Source organism: Chiloscyllium plagiosum, chromosome 50, assembly GCF_004010195.1.
Source record: "Chiloscyllium plagiosum isolate BGI_BamShark_2017 chromosome 50, ASM401019v2, whole genome shotgun sequence".
Lineage (NCBI taxonomy): Eukaryota > Metazoa > Chordata > Chondrichthyes > Orectolobiformes > Hemiscylliidae > Chiloscyllium > Chiloscyllium plagiosum.
In genome coordinates, this window is record NC_057759.1 from 4,335,429 (window position 1) to 4,346,712 (window position 11,284).

The window sequence follows — 11,284 nt, forward strand, 5'->3', positions numbered from 1 at the left end:
TTGACGCCAAATGCAATTAATCCCTTCTGCCTGCCCTCGGTCCATATTCCTCCATTTCTTGCATGTGAATTTGCTTATTTTTAAGTCCCTTCAATACCTTTATTGTATCTGCCTCCATCACCACCCCTGGCAGTGTGTTCCACTCCTAAAACTCTTTACATTAAAAGAAACTGCACCTTAGGTCTCCTTGAACTTTCACCTTATATTCATGCCCCTTAGTTTTAGACATTTCAACTTTTGGAAAAAGATTCTGACCATCAACCTTAACCATGCATCTCAATTTTATAGACTTTTGCATATAGGTCTGCTGGCTGAACTGGAAGGATTGTTTTCAGACGTTTCATTGCCATACTAGGTAACATCATCAGTGAGCCTCCGGATGAAGCACTGGTGGTATGGCCCGCTTTTTATTTATGTATTTAGGTTTCCTTGGTTTGTGATGGAATTTCCTGTGGTGATGTCATTTCCTGTTCATTTTCTGTGGGGGTGGTAAATTGGATCCAAGTCAATGTGTTTTTTGATGGAGTTCCGGTTGGGATACCATGCTTCTGGGAATTCTCATGCATGTCTCTGTTTGGCCTTTCCTAGGATGGATGTGTTGGCCCGGTCGAAGTGATGTCCTTCCTCATCTGTATGAAAGGATATTAGTGAGAGTGGGTCATGTCTTTTTGTGGCTAGTTGATGTTCATGTGTCCTGGTGGCTAGTTTTCTGCCTGTTTATTCAAGGTAGTGGACACATAAATACAAAGTGGGCCATACCACCAGTGCTTCATCCGGAGGATCATTGATAATGGTACCTACTATGGTGACAAAACATCAAGGTCAGCGAGAAAACCTAGATCCAGAACCTCAACCTGAGCTACAACTCTTCTCAAACTTTTATAGATTTCTATTAAGTCAGCCCTCAGTCTCTGCTGCTCAGAAGAAAACTACCCAGTTTTTCTAGCTTCTCTTTATAGCTCATACCCGCTAGACAACATTCTGGCAAACCTCTTGTGCACCCTCTCTAAATCCTGCACTTCCTTCCTGTAATGTGGCAACCACCATTGAAAAATCACACAACACCAGATTATAGTCCAGCAGGTTCATTTGGAAGTACTAGCTTTCACAGCGCTGCTCCTTCATCAGGAAGCTGTGAAACAGGATAATGAGACACAGAATTTATCGCAAAAGACTATTAGTGTCATGCAACTGAGAATTTATCGCAAAAGACTATTAGTGTCATGCAACTGAAATGATATTTTGAAGAAACCTAGATTGCTGTTCAGTGTTTCATCTTTTAGAATGGGTTGCAGGTTTCAGTTCATTAATATATATACATCCCAGAACTTCTTTTACGTCACATTCTCAAAATAACTTCAGGTTTTATTTAAAAAAAGGTGACATCTCAACTGAAACAATGTATTAAAGGTGAGGTTAGAGTCTGTCTGTATGCCAATCTTGAGTCAGACTCGTTCTATTGCAAAAGTCGGAATTTATAAAGTATTACATGGATTGACTGCCTGCAGATTGTACTCTTTTTGAGCAAAATAGAATGTATCTGCAAATATAACTCTTCAAATGCAAATTCACCTCCAGAGACTTGCATGTGCGTGCGTGCATATGTGTGTGTGTGTGAGAGAGAGCATTTGAGTATGAGTACACATGCGAATGTCTGTGTGTATGCTTGGCAAAGTGTGATAGAGTATAAGCTTGTGAGAGGGTGTGTGCATGGGTGTAAGTGTGAGGGTGCATATGTGTGTATGAGGGAAAGCGTGTGGATGAGAGAGGGTCTGCATGAGTGTGTGAGTAGTGTGACAGGAACTCAAGGTCCCAAATGAGGTTGTCCTCACAGGTTCTGTTCCATCTCACAGGTTCTGAGCTTTATTAAGGATTACAATCGAGGTGAACAAATGGACAATGCTTAGTTTGAACAACCATATGTGAGGTAGATAGTGAGCACATTGAAGGAAACATTTCAGCTATCAATTTTGTCACAATACTCTAAGTATGGCCCAAGATCCTTCTGTACGTCAATGTTGTTCAGAGTCCAGCCATTAACTGTATACCTTTCCTTAACATTTGATCTCCCAAAGTCCAGCATCTTACACCTTGCCGGATTAAACTCAATCTGTCAATTCTCCACCCAAATCTGCAAGTGATCTATATCCTGCTGTATCCCTTGACAAAATTCTCCACTGCCCACAAGTCCACCAATCTTTATATTATCTGCATTTAGTAACAATAAATTTAATGTTACAATCAAGGCGAACAAATAGCTGATGCGATTACTTTGAGCAACTATATATTGAGTGCAAATTGAATTGAAGGATACGTTTCAGCTATGCTTAACTGTGAAGGACACTTTTGTCACTTACACAGACACAGCAATCAAATAATATGAATTCCAAATGCACAATCTGTGTCAAAGCTTTACATAGAATGACTAATGTGTAGGTACGTAACCATATGTTTCCCCCCACCACACACACACACACACACACACAGAGTCTCTATCTCTCTCTTACTCGCTCGTTCTCTGACTTATGATGAGTTTCAAAAACATACACCATCCTGACACACAGTACAATGTCTAACAGCCATGCAGTTCCATTGACATTGCAAGTAACACAGAATGTTATGTTCAAAATTATTTCTACCCACAGATCCTTTGTCAGAGAGGCCTATAGCACAGAATCAGGCCCTTTGAAACTTTTGAGTCTGCACTGATCAGAAACAACCAGCTAACAATTTTCATCCTGATCAGCCAGCATCCATTTGCATAAATGGATCATGGGAGCAGAGGAGCTTATCATCCCCATCTTTATCACAACATCATTCTGCATTTCTTCATATTGCAGCAGAAGACTTTGTTTTGTCTGTTTCAGTCCATCCAGAAACTTTTTTTTGGATAATTATGTACTTCTTTCAAAATTGTTGCAATTTTCTACAGATCTCTGCATTCCTCCTCCCCCTCCCTGGGATGTCTCACCAAAAAAGCATGAAATTTGGCTGCAATTTTCACAATGCATCAATGGAATCTAATAACCACCCTTCAAAGCAGTGGAGAAAAGGGGGGAAAAAAAAGCAAAAATTGGTAGGCTTGTAGAATTGCACATTTTATTTTCAAACAGAGTTGAACAGTGTTGATTATTCCATAAACTTAATTTGACAGTTTACATATTCTGCATTGCATGACACAAAAAAAAAACAAGGTCCTTTTCTATTCCTCCTCCCTACTATAGAGCAACATAAGATTACTGCTAATGGTGCATCATCAGCAGGGTAATGTCCTGTTTGCATCAAAAAAATAGAAGTGAATTAGCCAATTGTCTTTTCCGTACAAGGTTAGTCAGTTCCAATACAGTTGAATTGTTTGTCACAAAGTTGCAAATGGATTCAGTTTGCACTGATTGTTACTTCACCAGTATTCATAAAAGAACATCACTATGCACTGAAACAAAAGCTGATGGCTTTCTGAGACCAACATTTTACATCATTACTCTCTATTAGATTCCACACTATCCAAGATACAAAAGGTCCATTGTGTTTCCTACCTGGACTCTGAATAACAGCACAGAATCCTTTCTGTTGCAGTGTGTTACACTTTCACTTGCACGTGATTCCTACAGGCACTAACAATTAAAGAACTTCGGCTGTTGCCCATTCACTACAGGAGAAATGACCTGAGATACAGACTGGCAGCACAAGCGTAAACTCACTCTCACTCAGCCACTGGATGCTGAAAGGAAAAGAATAAAATTTGGCCTCAATTATTTCCAGATATGAATCGACTCTCAACATCACTTATCACAGCTGAGGATAGACAGTGCCCAGCAGCGCCTGATAAAGTCTACTATACATGCACTCACACAGAATGTAAAAATAAACAGACTGAAATGCAATACAATTAAGCATCATTGAAAAGAGTTTATTTACAGAGTTTGTGCTACACTCAGACAAAACCACAACTGAACACACGTGAATGAGATCCAGCAAATCTCCAATGACCCCTCTACAGAGCTTGAGGATCCTTCCTTAAATAAATTGCCCAGAACTGAACACAAATGTGATCTGGCCAACCAAGGACTACAGTTATTAAAAGTCAGCTGTCTACAGAACTGTTGTTAAATTGTCCTTTCCATATAGACACTGACAATGTGTGGATGAAATTTACATTCCCAATTACTGCAGAACTGATGCATAACAGAATGTACCAGTACAGGCACAATGGGCTGAATGGTCTGCTTCTGTGCTATACCATATCAGTGATTCTGATTTTGAGATCACATGCTGTTGTGTTGCGTATTGGTATAAAAATATCATTCACATATTGACATAGGAGAAAATGACAAATACAGATTAATATCAACATACTCAATTCACAGCAGGGACAGACCAGTAAATACACTCACACATTCACATAGGAAACCGACAAATACAGGTCAACATTGACGGTCTCAATTCACAGAGCAGGAGCAGACTGGTAAATACATTCACATATTCACATAGGGGAAACGGAAGGTAAATTGATATTTACATGCACAAAGAAGAAACTGACACGTACACATTGACAACCACATTGGTTCTATAAATGATTCGGAGTTGGGCGTTGAGGACATAATCTCTAAATTGCAGTTGACACTAACTCAGGGAGAGGAGTGAATTGTGAGGATGATGCTGAGTGACTTCACAGGGAGATTGACAAGTTGGCCAAATGGGCAGAAATCTGGCAGATGAATTCCAGTGCGTACAGTTCTGGTCAACCTGCTGTAGAAAAGATGTTGTTAAGCAAGAAAGGTTACAGAAAAGATTTACAGATGTTACCAAGATTGCAGGGTTTGACTTATAAGGAGAAGCTTCATAAGCTGGGTAGCTTTTCTCCCCTGGAGCATTGGAGGCTGAGGCAAGTTATAAAATCACGAGGGGCACAGAAAAGGTAAATGGATATGGTCTTTTACCCAGGGTGGGGTGTCCAAAGCTAGTGGGCATAGGTTTAAGGTGAGAAGGAAAGATTAAAACAGGACCAGAAAGGCAAATTTATCCCACAGAAGGCAGTGTGTATATGGAATAAGCTGCCAGAGGAAGTGGTAGAGGCAGGTAAAATTACATTTAAAAGACATCTGGAAAGGTACATGGATAAGAAAGGTTTAGAGATATGGGCCAAATGCAGACAAGTGGGACTAGTTGAGTTTGGGAAACCTGGTCGGCACGGGCGAGTTGGGCTGAAGAGCCTGTTTCCGTGCTGTATGACTCGGTGAAAACAGATGAGAATAACAAACTTTGCCTGAAAGACAACCAGTGTATAGGAGGAGCTGTGAATATCTGGGGTCATTATACAGACCAATTTCTCTTGGCAATGCACATGACTGGAACAAGCCTAAAACTGACCCTGACAAATGTTATTTCTTGGTACTCTGAACAGGACATGGCCATCTCTGCCAAAGTGGGAAGTGAATACAATTCCGAAATATCCTTGAACCAATCGACTGGCTCAGCCAGAGCCAGTGAAAAGTTTGCAAAGGGTTAGGAGTGCAGAGAAGACCAGGTAAAGAGGGCAGATTTCATTCCCTTAAGAACAATCACAGACATGAACAGGAGAAGGCCATTCGGCCCCTCAAGCCGGCTCAGCTATTCAATACCATCGTGGCTGATGCCTGATTCCTCACGCTCACTTTCCTGCACTTAACATGTAACCCTCAATTCCCTGACTGATCAGGAATCTACCTACCCCAGCCTTAAATCTATTCGCTGTCCCCACACACAGCTCTCTGTTGCAAGGAATTCCAAAGACACTCAACCCTCCGAGAGAAGAAATTCCTCCTCACCTCAGTCTTCAATTTTGAACCAGATGGTTATTTGTTCCTGACAACAGTCATCATTAGAGTATTAACTCCAGATCTGCTTTTGTTTAATATCTTACTCCAAATCCACTACCTGCCACAGCAAGTTTCAAATTCACCTCAGCAGGGCATACCCTGGGGAGCTGAAAACATAGGATTTTGTTTCCCCGTTATTTCAGAAACTCAAAGTGAATCTCACCAAAATTGAGATCAGAATAAATTGCCCCACACCACTGAGTTAAACATTGATCTCCCCAGAATCCATATAGTGTGCAAAGGGCATTCAGCCCATCCAGTCTGTCCCAAGCCAGTGAAGAGGATCTCACCCAGACCCTACTCCTGTAATCCTGCATTAACCATGGCCAATTCCCCTAACCTGCACATCATAGAATCCTACAGCGTGGAAGCAGGCCTTTCAGCCCATCGGCCCATATACTGACCCTCTGAATAACATCCCACCCTGACCCACCATCCTCTCTAATCCCCATAACCCTGCATTTACCATGGCTAACGTTCCTAGCCTGCATAACCCTCACACTATGGCAACGTAACATGGCCAATCCATCTAAACTGCATATCTTTGGACTGTGGGAGGAAACCAGAGAACCCGGAGAATACCCATGCAGAGAAGGGGAGAATATGCAAATTCCCTTTAGACAGACAGTCACCCGAGGCTGGAATTATTCCTGAGTCCCTGGCACTGTGAGGCAGCAAATGCTAACCACTGAGCAACTGTGCCACCCAATATTTTTACCACTGGCCATGTAGGAGTTGGTTTGCTCAGTTGATTCTATAGTTGGCTTACAATGTATAGTCACGCTGACAGCATGCGGTTCAATTGCTGCTCTGGTTGAGATTGCTGTGAATGATCATTCCCTGTGCCTTAGATGTGGTGACCCTCAGTTTAAACCATAAACAGTTGTTGCTTTTTCTCTCTCTTTCTACCCCCACACCTCTCCCCCCGCTCTGTAATAAGACAACAGTGAACTTACATTAAGCACCTGCTAAACACATAACTTTGCTGATTAAAAATTAACTGCTGTTTTCTTCACTGCAATATAACTTACATGCTTCCTTCCTGCTGCACCATGAGAGTGACCTGTAAATGAAAGAAAAGACATTTTACAGTGGAGACAGATCATTTTACTGAGAAAAGTACAGCACAGAATCCCCCTTTGGTCCACGATGTTGTGCCGAGATTTGATCCTAATGTAAAATACAGTAACTTAACCATGTGCATGTCCAGCAGTCGCTGAAATGTCCTCAATGACTCTGCTTCCACCACCACTGCTGGCAACGCATTCCATGCATTCACAACTTTCTGTATAAAGAACCTACCTCTGGCGTCTCCTTTATACCTTCCTCCTAATATCTTCAAAATATGACTCCTCGTACCAGTCAATCCTGCCCTGGGGAAAAGTCTCTGGCTATTGACTCTATCTATTCCTCTCATTATTTTGTAGACCTTGAACAGGTCTCCTCTCTTCCTCCTTCTCTCTCTCTCTCTCTCTCTCTCTCTCTCTCGAGAAAAGTCCAAGCTTATTCAACCTTTCTGCACAAGGCAAGCCCTCCAATCTAGGCAGCATCCTGGTGAACCTTCTTTGCACCCTCTTCAAAGCCTCTGTATCTTTCCGATAGTGAGGCGACCAGAACTGGACACAATATTCCAAGTGTGGTCTCACCAGGGACTTGTAGAGCTGCAACAAAACCTCGCGGCTCTTAAACTCCCCCCTACCACGGGAAACCCTATCAAATGCCTTGCTGAAGTCCATATACACCACATCCACTGCTCGACTGTCCTCAACCTGTCTGGACACTTCCTCAAAGAACTCAATAAGATTTGTGAGGTATGACCTGCCCCTCACAAAGCCATGCTGACTGTCTTTAATCACACTATGCTTTGCCAAATAGTCATAAATCCTATCCCTCAGAATTCTTTCCAAAACTTTGCTGACCACAGACATAAGACTTGACTGGTCTATAATTGCCAGGGATTTCCGTATTAAACTTCTTAAAAGAGAAACAATATACACCTCCTTCCAATCCTCCGGTACGACTCCCATGGAGACTGAGGAGGCAAATATCCTCGCCAGAAACTTAGCAACCTCCTTTCTCACTTCCCAGAGCAGCCTAGGGTAAATCTGGTCTGGCCCTGGGGACTTATCAATCTTAATGTTTTCCAAAATTTCTAGCACATCAACTTCATCAATCTTGATCGGGTCAAGACTGTGTCCCAGCTCCTAAGTTTTCATTTACAACAAGTTACCTTTCCTCGGTGAAAACCAAAGCAAAAAACTCAATTAGGGCTTCCCCTAACTGCTCAGACTCCACGCACAAGTTCCCTCCGCTATCCCTGATCGGCCCTACCTTCTCCCTGATCATTCTCTTATTCGTTACATAGGAGTAAAATGCCTTTGGGTTCTCCCTAATCCTTCTTGCCAAGCCTTTTTCATGCCCCCTCCTGGCTCTCCTCAGTCCATTTCTGAGCTCTTTTCTAGCAAGCCTGTAATCCTCTAAAGCTGTGCTAGCTCGCTTCCTCCACCTTACGCAAGCTGTCTTCTTCCTTTTGACGAGAAGTTCCTCTGTTCTCGTCATCCAAGGTTCCTTAATCTTACCCCTTCTTACCAGTCTCAGAGGAACAAATTTGTGCATCACTCGCAACAACTGCTCCTTAAATAATCTCCACATGTCTGCTGTGCCCCTTCTGTGGAGCAATTGCTCCCAGTCTGTACTTCCCAACTCCTGTCTGATAGCGCCATAATTTCCTTGTCCCCAATTGAATATCTTCCCTCGGTAACTACTCCTTTCACTTTCTAAGGCTATGCTAAATGTGAGGCAGTTGTGATCACTTTCACCAAAGTGCTCTCCCACCACAAGATCTGACACCTGTCCTGTCTCATTGCTGAGCACCAAACCCAAAATGGCTGCCCGCCTTGTTGTCCTGTCCACATACTGAGTAAGGAAACCCTCCTGAACACAAATGACAAAAATGGCTCCATCCAAACCATCTGCACTAAGGAGGTTCCAGTCAATATTGGGAAAGTCAAAATCACCCATAATAACAACTCTGCTACTTTTGCATTTTTCCAGAATCTGCTCACCTATGAGATCTTAAATCTCTCTACTGCAATTAGGTGGTCTGTAGAAAACCCCCAATGCGGTGGTTATTCCCTTGCTGTTCTTAACTTCCACCCATACTGACTCAGTAGAAAAACCTTCCTCAACAACCTTCATTTCTGTAGCTGTGATGCACTCTCTGATTAGCAATGCTACACCCCCTCCTCTTTTTCCACCCTCCCTGTTCTTTTTAAACGTTCTAAACCCTGGAACATCAAGCAATCATTCCTGCCCCTGTGAAACCCACGTTTCCATTATGACCACAACATTGTAGCCCCAAGTACTGATCCATGCTCTAAGTTCGTCACTCTTATTTCAGACACTCCTGGCATTAAAGTAAACACACTTTAACCGATCCCTTTGTTTCATCGCATGAGAAACCTTCGTGATAGATTCAATATATCCTGTCACTGTCCATTTTGCAACTGACCCCCTCTCAGACATGTGGATCTGATTCCCAACCCCCTGTCAAACGAGTTTAAACCCTCCTGAATCACATGAGCAAATCTCCCACCCATCCTTCATGTACAGGTCCCACCTTCCCCAGAAGGTATCCCAATGGTCTAGGTATCTGAAGCCCTCCCTCCTGCTCCAGCCTCGCAGCCACGTGTTAAGCTGCATTTGCTGACTGTTCCTCATCGCACTAACTCGTGGAATCTAAATGAATTGTGAGAGGATGCACAGGGAGATTTATCCTATCCATGCCCCTCATGATTTTATAAACCTCTATAAGGTCACCCCTCAGCCTCCGATGCTCCAGAGAAAACAGCCCCAGCCTATTCAACCTCTCCCTAAAGCTCAAATCCTCCAACCCTGGCAACATCCTTGTAAATCTTTTCTGAATCCTTTCAAGTTTAACAACATCTTTCTGATAGGAAGGAGACCAGAATTGCACGCAATATTCCAAAAGTGGCCTGTACAGTCGCAAGAAGACTTCCCAACTCCTGTACTCAATTTCTTACCAATAAAAGAAAGCATACCAAACACTTTTTCCACTATCCTATCTACCCGCGACTCCACTTTCAAGGAGCTATGAACCTGCACTCCAAGGTCTCTTTGTTCAGCAACATTCCCTAGGATCTTACCATTAAGTGTATAAGTCCTGCTAAGATTTGCTTTCCCAAAATGCAACACCTCACATTTACCTTTCTCAGCCCAATGGTCCATCTGATTAAGGTCCTGTTGTAATCAGAGGTAACCTTCTTTGCTGTCCACTACACCTTCAGTTTTGGTGTCACCTGCAAATTTACTAACTATACCTCTTATGCTCACATCCAAATCATTTATATAAATGATGAAAAGTCATGGACCTAGCACCAATCTTTGTGGCACTCCACTGGTCACAGGTCTCCAGTCAGAAAAACCCTCCACCACCTGCCTACGTCTCCTACCTTTGAGCCAGTTCTGTATCCAAATGGCTAGTTCTCCCTGCATTCCATGGAATCTAACCTTGCTAATCAGTCTCCCATGGGGAACCTTGTTGAATGCCTGACTGAAGTCCATGTGGATCACACCTTACGTTCTGCCTTCATCAATCCTCTTTGTTACTTCTTCGAAAAACTCAATCAAGTTTGTGAGACATGATTTCCTACGCACAAAGCCATATTGACTATCCCTAATCAGTCCTTGCCTTTCCAAATACATGTACATCCTGTCCCTCAGGATTCCCTCCAACAACTTGCCCACCATCGACGTCAAGCTCACTGGTCTATTATTACCTGGCTTATCCTTACCACCTTAAACAGTGGCACCACATTAGACAACCTCCAGTCTTCTGGCACCTCATCTGTGACTATCAATGATCAAATATCTCAACAAGAGGCCCAGCAATCACTTCTCTAGCTTCCCACAGACTTCTAGGGTACATCTGATCAGGTACTGGGGATTTATCCACTCTTATGTATTTCAAGACATTTCAAGGTAATATGGACATTTTTCAAGATGTCACCATCTGTTTCCCTACATTCAAAACCTTCCATGTCCTCCATGTAAATACTGATACAAAATACTGTTTTAGTATCCTGCCAACTTCTGCGGCTCCACACAAAGGCCACCTTGCTGATCTTTGAGGAGCCCTATTCTCTCCCTAATTACCCTTTTGTCCTTAATGTATTTGTAAAAACCCTTTGAATTCTCCTTAACTCTATTTGCCAAAGCTATCTCATGTCCCCTTTTTTCCCCCCTCCTGATTTCTCTCTTAAGTATACTCCTACTGCCTTTATACTCTTCTAAGGATTCACTCGATCTATCCTGTCTATACCTGACATATGCTTCCTTCTTTTCCTTAACCAAAACCTCAATTTCTTTAGTCATCCAGCATTCCCTATACCTACCAGCCTTTCCTT